Source organism: Hypanus sabinus, chromosome 18 (genome assembly GCF_030144855.1).
Source record: "Hypanus sabinus isolate sHypSab1 chromosome 18, sHypSab1.hap1, whole genome shotgun sequence".
Lineage (NCBI taxonomy): Eukaryota > Metazoa > Chordata > Chondrichthyes > Myliobatiformes > Dasyatidae > Hypanus > Hypanus sabinus.
Genome location: NC_082723.1, coordinates 41,495,808 through 41,520,989, shown reverse-complemented (window position 1 = coordinate 41,520,989; position 25,182 = coordinate 41,495,808).

The window sequence follows — 25,182 nt, the reverse complement described above, 5'->3', positions numbered from 1 at the left end:
GAGAGATCCTCTGTCATTCTTTGGAAAAAATGATGATTGTTTATTGAAAAAAAGTAAGGACTAACTTAGTAGAAATTTAAAGCAACTCAAAGAAGTTGTAAGTTCATCTAAGTTATTCAGCTACAATACAACCTAAAGTCAAGTTTATTGTCATTTCAACCATAAACTGCTGGTACAGTACACAGTAAAAATGAAACAACCTTCCTCCAGGACCCTGGTGCTACATGAAACAACACAAAACTACACTAGACTATGTGAGACAGCACAAGGTTACACTAGACTATGTAAAACAACATAAAAGCAGCACTAGACTACAGACACATGGAAATCTGCAGACACTGGAAATTCAAGCAACGCACACAAAATGCTGGTGGAACGCAGCAGGCCAGGCAGCATCATAGAGAGAAACACTGTCGACATTTCGGGCGGAGACCCGTCAGGACTAACTGAAAGGAAAGAGTTTGTGAGGGGTGCGTGGGTCCTTCACAATGCTGTTAGCTTTGCGGGTGCAGCATATGGTGTAAATGTCTGTAATAGCGGGAAGAGAGACCCCGATGATCTTCTCAGCTGATCTCACTATCCGCTACAGGGTCTTGCAAACCAAGTCGGTGCAATTCCTGAACCAGGCAGTGATGCAGCTGCTCAGGATGCTCTCAATACATCCTGTTTAGAATGTGGTGAAGACAGGGGGTGGGAGATGGACTTTTCTCAGCCTTCGCATAAAGTAGAGACACTGCTGGGCTTTCTTGGCTATGAAGCTGGTGTTGAGGGACCAGGTGAGATTCTCTGCCAGGTGAACACCAAGAAATTTGGTGCTCTTAACAATCTCAACAGGGGAGCTATCAATGTTCAGTGGAGCCTGGTCGCTTCCTGCTCTCCTGAAGTCAACAACTATCTCTTGTTTTGTTCACATTCAGAGACAGGTTGCTGGCTCTGCACCAGACTGTTAGCCGCTGCACCACCTCTCTGTATGCCGGCTCGGCATTCTTGCTGATGAGACCCACCACAGTTGTGTCATCGGCGAACTTGATGTGGTTCGAGCTGTGTGTTGCAGCACAGTCATGGGACAGCAGAGTAAACAGTAGTGAACTGAGCACACAGCCCTAGGGGGCCCCCGTGCTCAGTGTAATGGTGTTGGAGATGCTGCTCCCAATCCAGACTGACTGAGGTCTCCCAGTCAGGAAGTCTAGGATCCAGTTGCAGAGGGAGGTGTTCAGGCCCAGTAGTTTCAGCTTTCCAATCAGGTGCTGAGGAATGATTGTGTTGAATGCTGAACTGAAGTCTATGAACAGTATTTGAACATATGTGTCTTTTTTGTCCAGGTGGGTGAGGGCCAAATGGAGGGTGGTGGGAATGGCATCATCCATTAAGCGATTGGGACGATACACGAACTGCAGGGGGTCCAGTGAGGCTCATGACGAGCCTCTCAAAACACTTCATGATGATGGATGTGAGGGCAACAGGATAGAAGTTGTTGAGGCAGGGCACTGAAGACTTCGTCGACACAGGAGCAATAGTGGCAGCCTTGAAGCACGTTGGAATAACGGCGCTGCACAGGGAGATCTTGAAGATGTCAGTGAGAACATCTGCCAGCTGGTCTGCACATTCTCTGAGCACTGTGCCAAGAATATTGTCTGGTCCAGCAGCCTTCTGTGGGTTGACCCTGCATAGAGTTTTCCTCACATAGGCCACAGTAAGACACAGCACCTGGTCATTGGGAGGAGGAGTGGTCTTCCTTGCCACCACGCCAGCACAGGCAGGTGATGTTGTCTTGTAGTTAGTGATGTCCTGAATGCCCTTCCACATGCGCCGATTGTCGCCGCTATCCTGGAGGTGGCTGTGGATTCGCTGGACGTGTGCACGCTTTGCCTCTCTGATAGCCCGAGACAGTTTGGCTCTCATTGCTGTTAGGGTTGCCTTATTGCCTGCTCTGAAGGCGGAGTCATGGGTCCTCAGCAGCGCATGCACCTCCATGGTCATCCATGGTTTCTGGTTTGAGCGTGTAGAGATGGTCTTGGACACAGTGATGTCATTGATGCACTTGCTGATGTAGCTGGTCACTGATGCCATGTAGTCCTCTAAGTTGGTAGAGTTGCCATTGGTTGCAGCCTCCCTGAACATGTGCCAGTCAGTGTGCTCAAAGCAGTCTTGAAGAGCAAAGATGTCTCCTACTGGCCAGGTTTCCACCTGCTTCAGAACTCGTCTGGAGGTCTGCCGAGTGGTCTGTATGCTAGGATTAGCATAACAGAGATGTGGTCTGAGTAACCGAGGCAGGGGTGGGGCTCCGCCAGTACGCATCGTGGATGTTTGTGTAAACAAGGTCCAACACGTTTGCCCCTCTTGTTGCAAAAGTCCACATACTGATGGAATTTGGGGAACACTGACTTGAAGTTCACATGGTTAAAGTCTCTGGCGACAATAAATAGTCCATCAAGGTGTGCAGACTCTCACATATGTTGATAGTGATATGTGCGCACACGCGCGCACACACACACACACACACACACAAACATGCAAGTTCACAGATTTACACAAGCATTACATATATGTAGTTCCACATATATATTGTTCAAATAGTAGGTGGATTTTTTCCTGAGTTCAACTACTGCTGAAATTCCAATTGCTTCGTGTTTCCTGGATGATCCCAAAACCTGCTATTGCCCAAGGATTATGAAACAATACATTTCCTTAGAAATAAGTGGTTGGTGTCAGTGTTAATACCACACACAGGAGCTGTGTACCAGTTCAGTAAGACAATGTGGAGCACATTTCTATGGAGATCTATTTAACGAGTCATTAAAACAACAGAAGATGAATGCCTCAAAAATGTTGTACATCCTAGAGGGTATGCTAGGATGGCACAGATGCAATGGTACAGCAGTTGTTTTAGTTGTTGGTACACTATCTAAATTCAGTTGCATTCTGATTGTGCTACCCAGTCTTCTCACAAGCAAGCTCAGAATTAGAAGCAGGGAGAACAGAAATTGAGGGGAGAGGGATATTTGGGGATGGAAAACATCGCTGCTTGAACATTCAAGGAAGGCACTCCAGTTGGGGATCAACGAGAAGGGTGAGAAGGATCAAGGGGGGAATTCTTAATGAGAATCTTAAGAGAGAATCATTCTGCTTGGGAATATAGGATCTGGGATTTGTGAGCAGTTTGAAGATCAGGTGAAGGGGGATCAATGCACTGCCAGGAATGTGGTGGATGTAGGTAAATAATTTACTTATCATGCAGTTCTCCAATGATGCTGAAGCATGACAATACTGCCCAGGGATGTTCAATGATGGGTACCCAAAAATAATCAAGTTCCCCTGCAATTTTCTATAAGCTGCAATTGAAGTCACACTATGGATCCTTAACATGAAAGTCAAGTAACGGTGCCAAGGATTATCGTAGCTGGAATGAATTCTCCAAGTGACACAAAACCTATCCCCGAAATAGCTGTTATCATGTATCACCATGGCAAAATCACATTTTATTTGAATAATGATGAAAAAAGTAGCTCTGTATCTTTCCATCTATTCTACAAAGCCTTTCAGATCTACTGTCTCCTGTAGTCTCTTAGCCAATTTATATCCAGATTGCCAAACCCACTTAAATCTAAAGGGTTTCAATTCTGCCATGAAGCCCATATATATTATTTATTAAGTGATTTTATTGTATATTATCCTTTCATTAGCAAATCAGTCAAGTTAACTAATTGATATATCTGCATTGGTTTTCATGTATTAATCCTTTAATTCAAAAAATATTTAATTTTGTCTCAGATAATTATCTCTATAGTCCTTATGGCCTGCCATTACAAAGATTTGATTTTATCTTTGTTTTTCTTAAAAGGAATGATAATCTCTAGTACCTTGGCACTTCTCCACATTCTAGGAGGGCAGAATGATTATTCCAGTCCCTCGGCAGTTTCCACCCTTATTTCCCAGAGTAAACTAGGAAGCATCCTTATCCGGATGAGATGACATTTTTTTACTTTGAGGATTGCCAGTCTTTTAAATTCTACCTGTGTTGTTATATTCTCCAGTTTCACTGCTGCCTCCTCATGTTGCTATGTTGCCAGCATTCTATTCTCCAGTGAAAATAGATGCAGTGCAGCATTTTGTACTTCAGGATGCTCTGCCCACTTAAAAAAAATCTCATAAACCTTTGGATTATCAGTCTCACTGTCCCTTTTACTATCCTTTTACAGTTTAGGTTCATTAAAGAGGTTGGAGTTCCCTTTTCAGTTAATAGTGAGTCTTTTCTGTTTACTCTCTCCTGCACCCCACCACCTCCACCATTCCAGCATTAATTGTTTTAGATCTCGTGCACTTTCTACTTTCATCATATCAACCTTAGCTCTTGTTATGAACCTTACAATAGTTATAAGTCCCTTCACTACCACTCACTTTACCCTTTAACTTTAGATATCCTGCCTTTCTTACACTTGCACCATCATCTCTTTGTATGCTTTTGAAGACAGCCTAACAATGTATTGGCTCCAGCCCACCTTATCCAGAACCTGTTTCAATTCAATATACTTTTATGCTTAAATGTATCCTGTCATTTCTGTATTCTAATTTTTAAATGTGCTCTTACTTCTTCCAATTTAGTTTATTATATTCAATGATAATATGGTTTTCACTGCTGGGAAGCCATACTCAGATTAGTTGAATGCTCTGCAAAATGCCGCCATTCTATTTCCAAGGGTAACTGTCACTTTAATTCTCCATCCCACTCCCATTCTGATCTTTCTCTTTCTTGGGCTTCTTCCATTGTTCCAACAATGCCAAACATAAGCTCAAGGATTGGCATCTCATCTGCCATCTTGGCATTTTATAACCCTTAGGACTCAGCGATGAATTCAAACAATGCCATACAACCAGCTTAGCCAGTGTTACTGAAAGGTTTATGAACTCCATTTTTTCTTTGTACACCAATAGTAACTGACCTGCCAACTTTCCATTAAAAAGCAGAGTGTTTTATTTCATTGCTCCAGCACTGAGCAACAAGCTTTACTGTCCTCTCTCTGTTAGCACCAACATCATAGTTTCTCTTAATTGAAGTTACCATTCAGCTGTAGTTCTTGCATCTTTGTCTTTCCCAATATTTAGCAATTTACTGTATCAGGTGTATTATTTTATTGATCCTTAATATGAACCAAATAAGCTATATCTTTGGGATCATGACTACAATAAGCCTCTTTTACTTTGAAAATAGTTTATTATCAATACAGCTGTCTCTGCATTTTCAACTTCCAAACATTCCAAAATCCTCTGAAGCCAGCAATGTTAAATTACACTTCGCCCCCTTCATCTCTGTTATTACTATTAGATTATAATCTCATATGGAGCCTTTTGGACATAGTTCATCATACTTGCATTTGCCCACTGCATCCCTCCTGCTTCTGAACTATTCTTTATTCTAGTGCCATTTGCCTTTCCTGTCCTCTACGGATACACTTTTTTTACTGCCCTCTAATATTTCATTCTTGCATCCATATTCTTGACAAATTAGCCATGGGCTCCCACACTAGTGGGAAGCAAGCTGAATGTAATCCCGAGCATTAACAGGCAGCAAGCTGATGGACTCCCCAGTTCTAATGTGTGGAAAATTGAATCGATTCCCTGAAGCACCAACAGTGATCTGAGGACATTCAGCAGTGGTTACCTGCAATTTGATCTCCTTTAGTTATTTTTAATTATTTGATTACTTTAGTCAAAATATTTTAGGGAACTTGCATGAAAGATAAAATACAGTATTTGATTGCTGACATAGTAGATGCTTTGTCGAGCACCTTCACTTCTTCTGCTTCAAAAAGCAGGACTTCCCAGGGGCCACCCATTTCAATTCTACTTCACATTCCCAATCTGACATGTCAGTCCATGGCCTCCTCTACTGCCACAGGAAGGCCATGCTCAGGTTGGAGCAGCAACACCTTATACTCTGTCTAGGTAGCCTCCAACCTAATGGCACGAACATTGATTACTGGAAGTTCATTAGCCAGCCCTACAATTCCCCTTTCACCATTCCCTATCTGTTTCCCTCTCACACCTTCTCTTCTTACCTGCCCATCACCTCCCTCTGATGTTCCTCCCCATTCCCTTTCTTCCATGGTCTTCTGTCCTTTCCTATCAGATTCCCCTTTCACCAGCCCTTACCTCTTCCACCAATCAACATTACAGCTCTTTACTTCACCCCTTCCCCTTTCCCAGTTTCACCATCACCTCCCACCTTGTACTTCTTCCTCCCCTCCCCTTACCTACTTATGCTGACTTCTTTCCCCCTTCTTTTTCAGACCTGATGAAGGGTCTCAGCCTAAAATGCCAACTGTTTACTCTTTTCTATAGAAGCTACCTGATCTGCTGATTACCTCTAGTATTTTGTGTGTGTTGCTGACATAAATTATTTATTTATCATTTTGATTACTTTAATTGATGGTATTTAAGTAAATATTGTTACTCAAGATGCCATATATTTTAAAACTGAATGTAAATATATAAAGAAACTGAATAAAACCAAAATTAAAGTTGAAGAATACATTAGATATTAAACAGTGTCTCAATGATAAATCTAGTATCAATAAACACAGGATCAGATCTTACAAATAAATCTCATCTATATTCAGCCAAGACTAATTTATTGGTTATTAGAAACTGTCAAAAATAGTTTAGGAAACTTGTATGAAAAATAAGGTATTTGATCACTGACATAGATTATTGGTTACAGTGCAGAATGACAGACTGTCCTCTTAGGTTTCTGGAACTCAATGGTGGTTTTTTCCTAGAATATGTCAATGGAATAACGTCAATAACAAGAGATAGAATGTGCCAAAGAAAATATGTTTTTTGTTGGCAGAAAGAGTATCTACAGTCACGTAGATAGATTTGAATGAAGCATCTTCTATGCTTAAAATCTTTTGACAATGGAACACTTTTTCATTCTCTCATTAATATCTAAATCATTGCATTTTACAAATCAAGTTCTCTCTGGCAGATATTAGACAGGTTAGCTGCAGAGTAAAATTTCCACTACACAGTTCCACTAAAAGGGGAGACAAAAGGCAAATTAGATACTCTGGTCCCTACATATATTCTACCAAACACTAACTCAGATTCTATATTTATAAACATGCAGATGCTGGAAATCTAGAGCAATACACAAACTATGCTGAAGGAGCTCAGCAGGTCAGGCAGCATCTATGGATGGGAATAAACATTCAATGGTTTGGGCCAAGACCCTTTATCAGGACTGGAAGGAAGAGGGAAGAAGTCAGAACAAGAAGATGTAATGTGGGGGGGGGTGGGGAGGGAGAAGTACAAGGTGACAGGTAATAGATGAAACTGGAAGAGGGGGAGGGGTTGAAGTAAAGGGCTGTGAAGTTGATTGGTGAAAGAGATAAACGGCTGCAAAAGGAGGAATCAGATAGAAGACAGAAGACCATGTAAGAAAGGGAAGGAGGAGGAGCAACAGGAGGTGATGGGCAGGTAAGAAGGTGTTAGAGGGAAACAAGAATAGGGGATGGTGAAAGGCGGACTATTACTGGCAGCTTGAGAAATCAATGTTCATGCTGTCAGGTTGGAGGTTATGCAGAATATAAAGGTGTTGCTCCTCCAGCCTGAGTGTGGTCTTATCATGGTGATAGAGGAGGCCATGAACTGACATTTCAGAATGGGAATAGGAAGTAGAATTGAAGTGGGTGGCCACTGGGAAATCCCGCTTTTTGAGGCAGATGGAGCAAAAGTGCTTGATGAAGCGGTCTCCCAATCTATGTCAAGTCTCATCAATATACAGGAGGACACACCAGGAGCACCAGATACCATAGATGACCCCAAAAGACTCACAGGTGAAGTGTCGCCTCAGCTGGACAGACTGTTTGGGGATTGGTAGTGAGGGAGGAGGGGTAGGTGCAGGTGTAGAATTTGTTCTGCTTGCAACGATAAGTGCCAAGAGGGAGATCAGCAGGGAAGGACAAGTTGACAAGGGGGTCACATAGGCAGCAAGCCCTGCAGGAAGCAAAAAGTGGAGGAGAGGGAAAAATGTGCTTGGTGATGGGATCCCTTCAGTGGTGGGATCCCATTGGAGATGGCGGAAGTTATGGAGACTTATGTGCTGGATGCAACATATATAGTAGACAGATGCTGTCTCCGGTGTGGCGGCAGGAGGATGGGGTGAGAGCAGATATGTGCAGAATGGAAGAGAAGCAGGTGAGGGCAGCATTGATGGAGGAGAAAGGGAAGCCCCTTTCTTTAAAGAAAGATCTCAGTTGTTCTGGAAAGAAAAACCTCATCCAGAACAGATGCAGCAGAGACAGAGGAACAGAGAAAAGGGAATGGCATTTTTACAAGTGACAGGATAGGAAGAGGTATAGTCAAGATGGCTGTGAGTCAATGAGTTTATAAAAGATATCAGTAGATAGACTGTCTCCAGAGAGAAAGGGGAAAGAGCTGTCAGAAATGGACCAAGTAAATCAGAGGGCAGGATGGAAGTTGGAGGCAATGTTGATGAAATTGACAAGCTCAGCATGGTACAGAAAGCAGCACCAATGCAGTCATCAATGTAGCGTAGGAAGAGTTAGGATGCAATGCTGATGTGGGCTTGGAACATGGACTGTTCCACATAGCCAACAAAAAAGCAGACATAACTAGGACCTACTAAGAGCCCATTGTTGCACCATGAGTTTGAAGGTAGGATGGCCCATAGGAGAAATTGAGGGTGAGGACTAGTTTCACCAGACACCAGAGTGTGGTGGTGGAGGGGGAACTGGTCAGGTCTGTTGTCCAGAAAGAAGCAGAGAATTTTAAGGCCCTTCTAAAGGGAGACAGATTATTATACTCATCCAGTGAGCCCTGAAGAATATGCACAACATGAATTAGATTCAGCGTACACTTCTAAATTGTCCTAGTAAACACAAAATGGAGTTAAATCAAATGAACGAGGCAGAATTCCCTTTATATTTGGCCAGACAGGAAAATAATGAATTAGATGTAGATCTAAACTCAATGTACATCGTTCCACCAATCACCGGTACGTTAGAGTATGATAAAGTAAAATAAATTGTTTTTAATTGGCAGTTTCATCTTACTAATTTGTCTCAATGTAGACTTTTGTCAGGAGGCTGGAGCAGGGATCCAATCACAGACCTAGTACTGTGCACACAGTGATATTAATTGAGTAACAAATCCCAAGGTGCAAACAAAGTCAGTATCAAAGTTCAGGCAGAGATCAAAACATCCAGAGGAATCCAAAAACCAGAATCAGAAAACAGGCAGATTTGATAGATATGCTGGAAAGGCTCAGGAAAACTCCTTGACACAATCTAGCAGCAAATAGGTGAAGACACAGGACTCTAATACACTGATCAATAAACAGAGAGGCAGATGATAGGTGGAGCACAATGAGACACAGGTGGCAGCAAAACAGGTAATAATGAGAAGCAGGTGAGAGACAGAGTACTCAGTAATACAGGGGCCAGGGTAGAGCAGGGACAGGGACGGGGACAAAACCACAAACAGACAGCTGGGGGAAACACACAAAAAGACAGAGTTCAACTGGAGGTATTGACAATTTTTATTGTATTAAGACATTGTTTGACCATCTCAGATGAAGGATCAATATGGACTTCAGGATTTCATAGATACTATGAAGAAAACAACATCATGGCAGGTGGTTTTCTGAAGAATGTAGAAAATCAGAAGAACAGCATATAGAACTGAAAATCTTTAGGTTCCACACACACACACAAATCCTTAAACCTGAAGTTGGGTAAGAAAGTAATAGATTAATTGCATTTATAGGTACAACTATAGAATATAACAGCCGGAAAGTTATGCGGAGCTTAGAAGGACTATGGCACCTAACAGCGATTTCTTTGCCTGCATCTTTGGAAGCAGCTCTATTTCTATCTTTGATATCTCCTTTTTATCTTTTCAAGGTTCTTTTGAAGACCCTGACCTGGAGTTTCACACTGACTTTGGCTCTTTGCAGAAATGGGACCTGCTCTTGGGGCTTCACAACCAGCTGCTTTTCGATACGCCAAGGGTGTAGCCTGGAAGATTAGTGCGCCTTCAGGGTGTTGGATTTTCATGACCCTGGAGACGGGTGGATTCAAGGCCAGTGACACCACCTGATGCGTCATGGGAGATGGAAGATCGGAAGCAGCAAGCTGGCTGCTGACAGTGTGTCCAGAGACCCAAGTTCTTTGGGCACAGAGCTCAGAAGAAGCGACACAACAGACTTTTAACACCATAAATCAGTGAGTTGCTTTGTTTGGTCTCTCTCCCCTTGCTACAAAACAGGGATACCTCTTTTTCCCTTATAACAAAGAGGGAGAGCCAGTGGTATGCCAAATTACCGGATGAACAAGTATTCTTTGGGGTACTGCATCTGTGTCTTTATTGATGCTTTGCTGTATGCTTCAGTGCTCGTGGAGGGTTGCCGATGTTTTTTGGCTTGCATGAGGGGTCGTTGCTTTGTAGCTGCTTTTGTGTTGGAGCAGGGAGCAGGGTGGGGGGCTTTGGGGTTCTAATATTTAACTATCATTCATTCTTTGGGTCACTCCTCTGTTTTCGTGGATGTTTGCAAAGAAGAACTTCTGGATGTATATTGTATACATTTCTCAAACATTAAATGTGCTACCTACTGAAACCTATTGAAATTTTAAAAATCAATTGCTAAACTTCAGCTGGAAATACCGGACACTTCAGGAGTGACAAAGAATTTAAAGAAGGAGATAGAAAAGATATTCCAAGTTACTAGCAACAAAAGTTTTTGTTTAAGGGATATTTAAAAGTTAGATCTAATAATGTTGGAGCAATAGAGGCCCATGAGGTGACTTTGTAAACATATTGCAACTTAACAAATTTTGATGATGTTGATAGAGAAAAATTACTTCCTCTTGCAATAATCAAAGGTTATTGACTCAAAATCTCTGGACGTATCTAGAGTGTGGATGAGGAGATCTTTCTCACTCAGTTTTCACAATCTAGATATTCAGTGAAAATGTGATACAGGCTTATCCTGATACAATGTCCTGCAATCCTTGACCTTCAGCTAGACAAAACGCTGTCTTGACATTACCTTGTCAATTCTTCTCAGAAACCTATAATCTCATTATTAACAGTCTGCCAAACAGAATATAGAACATAGAAAGTTACACCCCAAAACTTCCCTGTTATCCTATCAAAAGGGGTTTATATTTGGCCTTTCTTTTCTATAATCTCTCTCCCTTATGCCAATATCCTACTTCACACAGCTTTTTCTCCTGGTCCAATCTCTGCTAAACGATTAACATTATTTCAGACTGCATCCCACTGTTTGGAATCATTCCACAGGGTCTCTGTGACATGAAGGCTGTACATTCCTTGCAATTTTTTCCAGATTGCCCAGTCCTTATGTCTGACCTGCTACAATGAAGTATGGCCACAGTGCTTTGTATCTTTCTCAAATGCCTACTAAAATCTTATTTTATTGATTGTCACTATTACAGAACAAATTGATACTACCTACTATAAGAAGATATTTGTGGCGACATTGATTTTGTAACATTGGATTCACATTCCACTCCTTAATGGAACTTTAAGTCTCTCACTTCGACTTCCTTATGACTTCGACCATGAAGATAAAAACTGGTTCTGCCGTCATGTAGATTACAGAGCAATGCTCTTAAATGTTTGTGATTATTTGTAACTGACCAGAGGACTAAGCATTGCAATACTTCACTGCTTTACTGATACAGCATTCCGGCCCCTCAAACCACACCACCCCAGTGACTTCCAACAAACTCGACTAACCCTAACCTAATCACGGGACAATTTACAATAATCAATTAACCTACCCGGAATGCCTTTAGGCTGTGGAGGAAATTGGAGGACCTGAAGCAATCACACGCATTCCACGGGGAGGGCATAAAGAGACTCCTTTCAGAACAGTGCTGGAATTGAATTCTGAACTCCAGAATGCCCTAAGCTGTAATAGAATCATGCTATTTGCTATGCTACCGTGGTACCCCATAGTGAAGCAAAGATTGTGTCCATCTTCATTTAGAACCCCTGCCAATGTTACAGGACTTATACAGTAAGCAGAAATCAGTACTGGCAGGAAAATTCTCACCACCTTGGAGCTATGAACAATTAGGAAGCTGTACTGCAAAACCCTTCATTAGTCACGTACTTAGGGTTCAACTATACCATATATTTATTTGAACATAGTCAATTCACACAAGCAAAGACAAGTTTCCTATAAAAAGAAATTCCAATTTTCTAGAATCGTGGTTATATGTTCTCCAGTTAACAGAAGGAAAAGCAGATTGCTGGAAGAACTCTTACGCTTGTTGAAAGCAGTGACTTAGAAGAAGATGAAAGATGCAGACCTTCACATATTAATATTGCGTCCACAGTAAATGGTCTGAACATCTTTAATCTTGTACTTATCGTGAACAATTTAAGCGGACAGCTTAAATTTGCAGCTTTTGATTGGAATTTGAATCTTCAACATGGTCTTAACGTCAGATGGGGTGGTAGCATGGCACATCTCCAGCCACCCAGCTTTGATCCTGACTTCCAGTGCTGACAATGTGGACTTGCACGTTCTTCCTGTTACTGCATGGGCTTGTTCTAGGTACTCTGGTTTCCTCCCACATCTCAAAGGCATACAGGTTGGTAAATTGGATGGTAGAATTTATGGAGATGTGAGGAGTATAATTTACAGTGAAAATTAAAGGGGAATAGGCTGCTTTTGTGAGCTAACATGGACCTCCTTCTATGTCATAAGGAAATAAGTATGAAAATTCACTGTACAAGTCTGTAACTCAGTATCGGTTCAACCAACCAGCATTTAATGCTTGTTAAAGAAATTCAGTCTGCATTGCTGATTCATAGGAATTATTTTCAATTGAATAGCCTATTTAAAAATTTTCAAAATGTACCAGTCAGTTGGCATTTTTTTTTTGCTTTACGATCCAATATGCTTCGCAAGACTCAGCGAATTCACTGAAAACTGTTTTAACAAGCTATCAAAAGGGATGGAATTCTAAAAAGGTGAGTAAATGTGTCAGGCTGGGTCTGACATCAAGGTTCCAAAGATTAAAACAATCCTAGTGTTCCCCATACATTCATTTTTTTGAGGAATTCAGTACACAGACATAAACACAGACATGCCAGCTATAACCTGGAGCACATTTCCCTCTGATGTTTTGTTTTATTGTCAGTTTCAGTTACATCCCCAGATACAGGTTATAGTGGCCATTTTCAGCCAAAATACAGAACCTTAGACTGAGCCAAGCATTTCTGAGTCGGCAAAAACCCACCATGACAGCTGTTTCTCTTATTTAACAATGACAATAATTTACTTTGAATACTTTATATTTCCTTGCACAAGAGTATAAGATAAATCCATCTTAAGGCAATAAATTAATGCAACAAGGCAGATAGTGTATAGGGACATATAACCCTGATGTTTCCCAACTGAAGTCCATTACATCTTTTGGTGAGACTAATCTTTGATAAATGCTATATTGTTTATTCAAAGTGCTGTGTATGCTTATTTTGGAAGATGGTCCTGATCCTATTCCCAATGGTGACCATTACATTGCATGTTTTACTTTTTATAATGGTTACCATCAAACCTACCCCAATCCTAAATAATCAAGCATGTAACCACCGCTGAAACACTGAGTGAATTGACATATTTTTATTTTTAAGTAAGCATCTTAAATAAGAGAAGTAGTGGATTCAAGTGCATCCACTTGTATGATCACATACCATAAATACAATATGGATATCTGAGAGTTCTCATGCCTGGTCATATTACTTCCTCAGGCCTTGGCTTGTCACTTTTGATAATGAAACTTCAGTAAATTTTCAATTGAATTCTCTTCATGCCTATGCTTACTTACACAAACTTAATGATCTAGAGAAAACCTTATGATTATCAGTTATCAGCCAAAGGCTTTAAAAAGATTTAGAGAAAGATGGGAAAAGTTGGCACAATCCCTAAACAAACTAATATATACCTTTAACATTCATAGAAATTATAATTTGTAAAGCAATGGTTAGGCCCTCACTTAACACTTGCCAAGTGATAGGTGATTAATGGGAAATATTGTGAATTGCTAAAGTGGCAAAATGCAGATACAGTACAGATCTGCACTCAGTCCTTGGATTTGATGTTTATTTAATGTGGAATACACTGAATGTTTGGAACATATTTTCCACTTTTGTGTACATATCGCTGAACCCTTATATTCAAAAAAAAAGTCAAGACAAAAGATCATTTGAATCTCAACCTTTGCCTTTCAAGCAAGAGCATTTTTTATAAAAAGATTTCATCTCTGAACAAAAAGTAATATCCATATGCCTTTTAAAAAGTTCTGTTTAATTTAACAAATGCAATCAACACATTTAATATACTTTCAGATTACACATACAGTTACGACTAATTTAGTTATTCCATACTTTGAGTATGTAGAATGACTTTGACTAGATTAGATACAATTATTTTGACGTCGATCAGTATTGGTTACAGCTGGCAAAACTGAATCTGTACTGATTACCTTTGACTGGAGTTGTCCTATCCTACTCATTTTCATCCAGATTCTTTCTCCAATAGTTCAGAATGAGAAGTCCAGAGAAAGTGGAAGCAAGAATTCAAATTGCAGAAGCTATGTTTTATCTGAACAAGGAGCCATGATTACAGTGCTTCAAGCCTCCCCTGGCTTTGTTTTTGACTAGAAATATATGAGGTAATTGTGACTGATATGTAAGAGTGGAACTTAAAGAATTGTTCAATAGGAGGAATTTGGTGTTTAGTCTCAGCCTGGCATTGATTGTTGATTATGGTAATACAGGTACCATTGGGGGAAAGGATAACCATTGGGTGAACAAAAATAGAATGCAGATCGAGCACCAGCTATGGAGGCAAAAGTTGTCAATTGAAGTTTTGGATTGAGACTCTGCATCAGGACTTATGCAGAGTCTTCATCCAAAATGTCAACTTATACCTCTTGCCTCCATGGATGCTGCTTGGCCTGTGGATTGCCTTCCACAATTTCCATTACTCTTGTTTCAAATTCTTGCACATGCAGATTCTTCTGTCTTCACATCTTTTCTGGACATACTTGCATTTCTTTCCATAAAGAAAAATGAATTCTGTTCAGGATTAGGGAGATTAAATACAGACTGCGTGATTACTTTGCTGATTATTATTATTTAGTCTACAACTGAAATCCTCGGCTTCTGACCACTATTCATGTTAATACTCTAGCTGATCACTCTGAGCTTGGCCGCCAACATCGTTCAAATGAAATTTAGTATAAACATGAGGAACAACAACTCATTTCAAATTAGGCGCACATACTATTTTGAAATCATCAATGTTCACTAATTTCAAGTCATAACCATAACTTTTTCTTCGATAACAGTATTGGAGATGCTACAGCAGTTTCCATTTACAACCTAACAACCCCCAATTTAACCTAGTCTACTCATGGGAAACCAGAGTACCCAAAGGAAATCCACATGGGTCATGGGGAAAACATAACAAACAAGCAGCAACGGGAATAGAACCCAGGTCACTGGTACTGTAAGGCATTGTGCTAACCACTATGCTACATTCAGTCTTACAATGTCACCCAAAAGTAATTTGCAATCGTTTCTCCTACCTTCATCATAGCACAGATCTTCTTTTTGTACTTTCCACCATTTCAGCCCTCTCTGCCTTTATATGTAAAATTAACCTCAAATTTGAAGAAAAGATTAATTTTATTTACAAATACTATCTGATGAGCTGGGTAGTTCCTTTAATTATACTCATTCAAATTTTCATTACTTTACTTACAAAAGCATTAATTTGCTTGCTTTAATTGAGTGGTTTCATACACCATCCCTCCTTAGTATTTCCCCTATAAAAGAGTGAGCGACATACGTGTGTCTGAAATGAGTGATTCAGACCTGGAAAAAGAGAATTACAATAGTATGAGGACAGAGTTGGCAAAAGAGGATTGGGAAAATAGATTAAAATGATATATCAGCAGTGGTAGACATTTAAGAAGATATTTAGTAAATCTCAGGGAGATAGAAAGATTCTATGAGCACCCGACTTGGCTAGCTAAGTTTAAAAGGAGTTTGGATAGGTGTTTAGATAGATGTAGAGGATACAGATCTAATGCAGGTAAATAAATTTTAGCATAACCATTGTATCCTAGATAATGGACTACCCGACAGGCAAACCACAGTTTATGCGGCTTCAGAGCTGTGTGCCAGTCAGGGCTATAAGCAGCACTGGGGCCCCATAGGGGACTGTATTACCCTGTATACCTTGGGCTTTAGATACAACACTGAGTCATGTCATCTGCAGAAGCTCTCTGATGACTCAGCAATAGGTAGGTGTATAGATGGGAGGATGAATACTGAGCCCTGGTGGACAACATTGTCAAATGGTGCAAGCTGAATCATCTGCAGCTCAACATCAGTAAGACAAAGGAGATGGTGATGGATTTTAGGAAGACTAAGCCTGCACTGCTCCCTGTACTAGTGATGGTGAGGACGTTGATGTGGTGAGGACCTACGAGTACCTAAAAGTGCACCTAGATGACAGACTTGAGTGGAGCACCTACCCAGGGGCTGTGTACAAGAAGGGCCAGAGTCACCTCTACTTCCTGAGGAGACTGAGGTCCTTTGGAGTATGCAGGCCTCTCCTTCACACAGTCTACCAGTCTGTTGTCGTCAGTACAATCTTCTATGTGTTGGTGTGCTGGAGCAATGGTATCAATATGGGTGATGCCAACAGGCTCAATAAACTGATTAGAAAGGTTGGCTCTATTATAGGAGTCAAACGGGACACACTAGACACTGTGGCAGAACGAAGGACCCCACAGAAAATGCTGAACATTCTGGACTATGTTTCTCACCCTCCGCAAGCCACCTTGGCTGAACAGAAGAGCACTTTTAGTAACAGACTAAGATAACTGCACTGCTCCAAAGATCACTATATCAGGTCATCTTACCCTCGGCCATTAGGCTCTATAGTCAATCAACCTATAGCCAGTGCAGTGATGACTTCCTCTTGTTTATTCTTCCTTACTTATCTTCTAATATTGTATATTTGGATATCTGTGCACTTGTAAAACTATTGTGACAAAGTAATTTCCTTTGGGATCAATAAGGTATCTATCTGACCATCCATCCATCATAGTCAGCATAGATGAGGTATTAGAAAGTAGAGAAATGCCAAATGTTCTGGATAATTATTGCTTAAGAAACAACAAACATTGCAATAATATAATCAGAAGGAAAAGGAAACTCTTTTACTAGAAATTTCAGGCAAAATAGGGATGGAGGTCAACAAGACCCTTGAACAGAATAGTTTGTAACCCATCTTAAAAGAAATAGAGTGCAAAATTCTGAATTGTACTGAGATCCTAAAACAAAAAATCAGGGAGATGGAAAGAGGTAACTGGAAAAACAGAAGTTGGAGAAATAGTTGATTTCCCCACAATCAATCAGCAACTAGTGTGGTGCCACAGGAATTAGTGCTTGGGCATGAACTACTTATAATTAATAACTTGAATCAAGTAGTGGAGTGTACTGAAACCAAATTTCCTGATGATACAAAGATAGGTAGGTTCTCAAGTTCTAAGGAAATAGGTATATGGGCAAAATTTAGTGGATGAAGAATGTTGTGGGAAAAGTTGAGGTTGAACACCTCGTAGGGAAGAATGGTAGAGCAACTTATTACTTAAAGGAATGAAATAGAAATTATCGTGATATAAAAGAATACTTGTACAAGATCAAAATCTGGTTTGCTGGATTGGGAAGCAGCTGCACTACTCACACCTCTAATCTGGTATGCTATCAAATCATCTACCCTATTAAAAATGCATTCAGCCTTTAATTTAATCTGATCAATTTTCCCTATTCATGAATCAGTTTATTGGTGCATCCTTAATTTTTTATTTTATGTCCCTTCCCAATACACTCTTGTTGCAGTACACTTATCATTGCCTGGAACTATAGGCTTTTGTTTTCTCTTTGTCTTCCTAAGCATCCTTTAACCTGAACCATTGTATTCTATTTCTAGTTTGACTTTTCTCTTTCTGACCCTACCTTCAGAATTGGCTAAACTTGTTTATATTTCACCAACAGCTATAGCAACACCCATCTTCCCATACCTGTTCAGGTGGAAACTATCCGGCTTGCTGAAGTACCACTTTCCCCAGAAATGGTCTGAATTCCTCAGTAGATTGTGCAGTTTGATGGCAAGTCTTATCATGGTCCATTGCATGAAGATCAGTTGCAATTTTTTAATATTTTTATTTATTTAGAGATACAGAATGGAACAGGTCCTTCTGGCCCAACGAGCTGCACCGCCTGGCAATCCATTAATCTAACACTAACCTAATCGGAGAACAATTTACAATAACCAAGTAACCTACTACTACCTAGTACGTCTTTGGATTGTGCAAGGAAACCGAGTACCTGGAGGATTTCCATATGTTCACAGGGAGGACATACAAACTCCTTACAGAGGACACAAAAATTGAACTCCAAATCCGATACCCCAAGCTGGAATAGCATCTAGCTAACCACTACTCTACCATGCTACCAAACAGAATCACTAACCAAAATTAGTAGGATAATTGGTCATTGTAAATTGCCCTGTGATTAGGCTAGGGTTAAATAGGTGGGTTGATGCATGGTGCAGCTCTTTGAGCCGGAAGAGCAAGTACCACGCTGTATCACTAAATAAATAAATAAATTCATTACTGGGGAATATTGTGCAGGTTACAGAGTGAACGAGCTGGCTACACAAATACCAAATCCCCTCTTTGGCCATTAGTAGAAATATTATATTGCTCACAGTTCAGTAAAGGAGCACTTGGCTACTGCTACCAGTTTGTTTAAAGGTTTATTATTTAGCAAATTCCACAGTTAGAATGTCTACAACACATTGGAAGAAGCTGAACTTCAAATTTCTTCCAGATGTTTAGGTGCTACGTGATACTTCAACAATAACCTGGGCTGCCTCCTGTCTGAGGAATGTCTTGTGCTGTTCCGCCTGAATATTATAATCTGTCATAGTCTGGGTAAGACTGTCATTAAATCATAAAATTAAGTTTTGCTTACACAGCCAGCAATTTGCCTTTATTCAATTAAGTTAATATTTAAACTAGCTCCTGAAGATCACAAGTCCATATAATTTGTTTCCTGTAAGTGGTATTTTCTAAAATAATTTGTCATGGATACCTAAATCAAATTGCTTCAAGAGTACTTGAAAGAACTATTTGTGATGACATATATAAACAGAATTAAATACTGTTAAAATGTCAGCAATGCTGTGTTGCATATAAGGATAGAAATCTGTCAAACAATTGAAAAATAAGGAAATATAGAATCAAGATTCCAGGGCCTGCAATTACAGGGAACAGGCATCACCCTGAAACAACTACCTGATCTGAGATGTGAAAGAAGCTGTCCCCAAACAGCTTTACTCACCATCAAAAATTAAAAACTCACAAAAGTTGAAGTAAGCCTGTAAACAATATTAGGAAAAGACTAATGCTACTTCAGAGTTTTAAGGCAAGTAGTGAAGAAATTGCACGTGCTTTTTATAATCCACCAATGCACTATTTATTTAGTAATTACCCATTTTGACTACAAAATTAGGAAAATGACTCCACTGGTTAGGAGAGGGATAGTGAGAAATTAGGAAATTAAAAACCCATTACTGTACACACCTGTACAGAGTGAAATACTGGAACCTAGAATTAAGAAAGTAGCAGAGAATTTTGATGCAACTGATCTTTACAATAATTCCTTGTTTTATTGAAAGGATCAATTTCTGGTAAATATTTTTAGTGAAACTCCATAAATCAAAAAAAAATTGAGTGAAATGCATTATGATTATTTCAGTGCAGGTATTCCTCAATTTTACTAAAAGGTTGTGTTCCAGCAGAATGTTTTGTTAGGCAAAACTTCATGACTCAAAAGGTGTTTTCCATTAGTTTCGATGTAAATTTCTGTTTGCATTCCAGGGCTCAAGAACCTCAGTCAAAACAACATAAAAATTTAAAATTGCATCAACACAAGTATCTGAAATAATAAAATATTATTCTATCACCAATTAAATCTCAAGTTAAGATAATAAAAACATGAAATTTCCTTTCAGGAAATGCATCAAGTGATTCTGATAGGTCTTGACATACATTTGTGTAAGAAAGATCACTGACTCAAAATAGGGGTTTAATTATCTTAGGCAAAAAGAGTAAAAGTTTTTCTTTCTCTTAGAAATTTGTGAGTCTTCAGAACTCTCTTCCTCAAAGGCCAACAAAAGCATAATATTTTTTGAGATAGACTCTTGATAATCAAGGGCTGAAATGTTGCCAAGGATTGGCAGGAATGCCAAGCTGAGGTTCTGAACTGATCAGCCATAACTTTATTGAATAGCTGAGCTGGACCTAGGGCAAAGATAACTAAATCGTACCCAAAACTAATGAACAGTGAAAAAATGTCATTAGTGCTTGGATTCTGGTAGTGCTGATGCATCTGAGCTTAATAGAATTTGTGGCTTTGACAATGAAAATTCCTCCTGTGTGTGTTGCTGGGTAACTGATGAACAAAGTTTAAAGAAGATGGCAGTGGAAATCTGACTCTTCATTTCATCTGACGTACTTATAACTTATAACAAAGAACCCGCATTTAGTACAGCTCTTCATACTGGATTTGCACACTTCCAAAGGCTTTTTCATAGTACGCTTTTTTTTAGGATGTGGTTCCATGCTGGTGGCTTCTGTTTCCTTTTGTGACCTCTGTTGATCAAATGCTAATAGCTCTTCATTTAGAAGCTTCTCAATATGAAATTCCAATAATTCTTTCATGTTATATTTCATCAAACCCTGCCTCATTTGCCAACATAATATCTTTTAGATTTTTCTGGTTCGTAAACCTAGGATAGTTGTGCACACATTATGACCATAATTTCCTCCATAAACCATTCACTGTAGTATGGATTATATTATCCCAAGAGATGGCTATCCTGATGTTGAACTTGTTTCAAATTTCCCAAGTGGTGAATTTCTCATTGCAGTTTGACTCTGAAATGACATGTTTTATTATGTGCTGCAGTTAGTAAGTCTTAAACATAGTAGTAATACTCTGGTCCATGGGCTGCAACAATGAAATAGAATTAAGGAGCAAAATTGTTACCAGATGGTCACATTATCAATATTAATCAGACATCTAAGGACATTATCAATGTTGAGTTAGGTCTGTTGTCTGGATCACTATTTTACAATGTAATTAATTAAGGAGGAGAAAAGTGATGTGATATCATCTTGCAAGAGTGCACTACACCAATGGAAGATTAGTTTTTGAACATGTGAGTCTTCAGACATTTGGCATTGCCTTTGAGTTGTCTTCAACCCTCAAGTGTTTATTTCATCCTGTGACATTAAAATGACATGATAGCAATATTTTCCATTCTGGATATTAACTTTAATTTCATCCATTTTATTAAGGATTGTTCACACTGGAGTACAGAGGCACTCCCTGGGAAATATCTTTGAAGGTCTTAGATTGAAATAAAAGCTGGAGACAGACTGTCTTCAAAGCTGAAAATGATCTTAATAGGTTTTAAATGTTTGGCAGGTTAAATAATTTTAAAATGTTAACCACCTTTGCCTCCTGAACTGCAGATGTAAAATTTCTATTGCAATTAGAAGGGCACATAATTAGACTGGCGAATGAATCTCAGCAAGGTTGGGCCCATATTATTCAACTTCCTCTAGAGTTCAATCTACCTATCTGGAGACAGATAAAGCTTTCAACTTCACCCTCTGAATCTGTTGATAATTCTTGGACTCGGAGCTTGTAGGTAAAACCAGGATATTTCTTTAATGATGGGAATGTATTTAGAATAAAACGCTGAGAGATTAGATAAATCTGCACTTGCAAAGGTAGCCATTAATGTAATGAGTATTTGATTGATATTTTGAAAGTATATTGATAAGGACAATGCACTTGATATAATCTACGTGGGTTTCAATAAAGCCTTTGATGGAAAAACAATGGAATTCATGAGATCCAGGCAATTGACAAACTGGATTGAAATGTGGCTGGTTAATAGGAGATGGTGAAGATGGAGAGCTGATTTTCTGAACAGAAGTTTATAACCAGTAGTCTATTAGTGGAAGCAGTCCCAGGACACAACTGTTAGTTATATACAAACCTGTATATTAATAATTTGAAGATGCATATTGATGATATGATTAGTAAGTTTGCAGATAACACAATCAATAGTGTAGTTGATGGAGAGAAGAGAAAAACTGTAGACTGCAGTATTCTATTGATCTGGTGGTAAAATGAACAGCTAGACTTTAGTTCTGATAAGTATGAGGTGCCCCTCCTTGGGAGGAGTAACAAGGGTAGAATATACACGATGAATATCCCTATGTTCCCTAAGGTGCATTGTGGAACAGAATAACCATGGCGCAAAAGTCTAGGGATCTCTGAAGATCACACTTCTGGAATGATGAAAAAGGCATTTGGACTGTATACCTTCATTAGACAGAGCATAGAGTACAGGAAAGGGGAAGTTAGACCACAGCTGCAGTACTGTGTATAGCTATGGTCACCATACTATGGAAGGATGTGATTGCACTGGAAAGGATGTTACCTGGAACAGAATGTTTCAGATAAAGAAGTGATTGGGTAGATTGGGTTTGTTCAACTTGTAGTGGAAAAGCTGAGCTGATTCTTTACTATACAAAATTATAAAGGGCACAGATAAGATAGACAGTAGACAACTTATAGCAAAGAAGTCCAAAACTGTATGGCATACGTTTAGTGAAAAGAGTCAAAGTTAGAGGGGTTGTAAGAAAGAACCTGTTGGAATCTGGAGCAGACTGCCTGGGTGTGTGGTGGATGTGAAAACTCTCACAACATTTAAGATGTAGCCAGATAAGCACTTGAATTGCCACAGCATAGAAAATACTGGATTAAGTGTTGATAAACATATTTAGTATGGGTTAGTTGATGGTCAACATGGAACAACAGTTTATTTCTATACAGTATGACTCCTTGATTTCAATTTGATTGTTTAAATATTACAGCCAACACAATTTAGCATAATAAAATGAATTGAACAGTATAATTTGAAAAGGGGTTTCAACAAAATGGTACCCTTGGCTTTATAAACAGAGGCACATAGTTCAAAGGCATGGAGACAATGTGAAATCATGATAAGTCACTAGGTATGTCTACACTGAATTACTTAAAGAGACAAAGGCAAAATGAACAAATTATCTCCGACTGTACTCACGATTTTGACTTATTTATTAAAAATCACTGAAGACTTGGATAAGTATGAAATGATCAGCAAGGTCAGTCATTCCATCCCTAGTATTCTGTTCAGTGCATTTTAGATGAAAGGATTAAAAAATTCCTGGCTTATTTCCTTTCTAAACTCCATTAAGCATACAGCAATAACTGCACTTCAAAAATATCTTATTGGCTGCAGTGTACTTTGGATCAAGCTGAGGTAATCTTTAAACTACAAAGTGAAAGTTTCATGTTTACAATCCCAGGGACAATTTCTGAATTGAGAGCTAAAAAATATCAACAACAGTTTCTTGCCCTTTTAATATCTGGGACGGAATACATTATGTCTTTAAGACTTTTACACTTTCAACCCCATTACTAGTTTTAATCAGTCTTTTAATTCTTCCCATTTTGGACATAGTTGTAATACTTTACATTGATTATTAATCAAAATCACAAAACTTCTTTTATTTTCTATGCAAATTATTTCATTTTAATTTGAGCAATATTCTTTCCTCTTTTTTTTCTGTCCCCATATTACTGTGCCTTCTGATATTCTTATTTTAAAAGTTCATCTGCCAACTATTTGCCCATTTTCCAAACATATTGAAACCCTCTAGCTTATTCTGTTGTGCTGTAGAGTCTTCCATTCAATAGTTTTGCATTACTTGCAAATGTATATACTGTGCTTGTGGTATGTTGCAGTTGTTTTTTAAAGTACATTAAATAAAGAATGTTACTATTCATCACACTTCACTCTGTGCTGGCATCTCTGTTTAATGATAAAGCATTCCACTGATATTTCAGTCAGATGTTTCAAAGTAAAATCATGAGTTCAATATTAAACATGTTAATAGTCTCGCCAAGCTTGTGGTTTGACATAGGGGAAAAAATCAGAAGCTAAGAAACCTTAGAAGCTGAGAGATCAAATATTAACTGAAATATATTACTCAGATGGGTTTACAATAAGCTACACACAGAGAGCAAATTATTGAGGTTTTTGATTGGACTAAAGCTCACTTCATCACCTACATAACACATAATTTCAAAGTACTTGCTATTACTGCTGCATACATGTATGCTGACTTCAGTAAGTCCCTTGGCATTATTCCATGTGGAAGAGTGGTCTAAAAAGGTTAGAGCCCATTGAATCCAATACAAGCTAAATAATCTGGATGCAAAAGTGGTTTGGTACAGGAGAAATAGGGCAGTGATTGTGGCTTTTCTTTATGACTGGAAACTACAAAGCTTTGTACCAAGAGACCAGTGCTAAGACCCTTCCTCTTCATTTAGATCCAGTACACCAACTAATTGGGTGTGGAATGTGAAGTAGCAAGTATGATCTAACTCTGATGATGATCTGATCACTTATCATGTCACTTTGGTACTAATTAGAGATCTCCCAATTTGCTGATGATTCCAATGGGCTTCCATGCTACTGACTCTTCAGTGTATTGTCAACAAAAGACAACAGTGATGGATGAATTGAAATGGTGAGCATAAAGAGTTCCACAGTGGCTGTCGGGCAAGAGAGTAGTATGCAATCTTGGACAGTATTTAGGTCATTTTAAATTGCATCTTATTTTCATGTAGTTTTTACCATTTTTTTCAGATAGTTACAGCAGTGACTTCAGTATCTGCTGACAGGAACTGGTATATTGACCTCAGGAAAAAGTTTCTAGAAGTACCAAAACTCTTTGTTCACATACTTTGGGAGTTGATGGCCCAATGTGCTGTCTAACTGCAGATCTGACAATGTATCTCAAAAATTAGCTTTGTTTACCTCAGATTAAGAAAAAAATCATGTTGAGGGGATGGAAAATGCTTACTTCTGCATTCCTCCCTCACTCCCTGCTCATACTGCTTCCCAATCCACTCTAT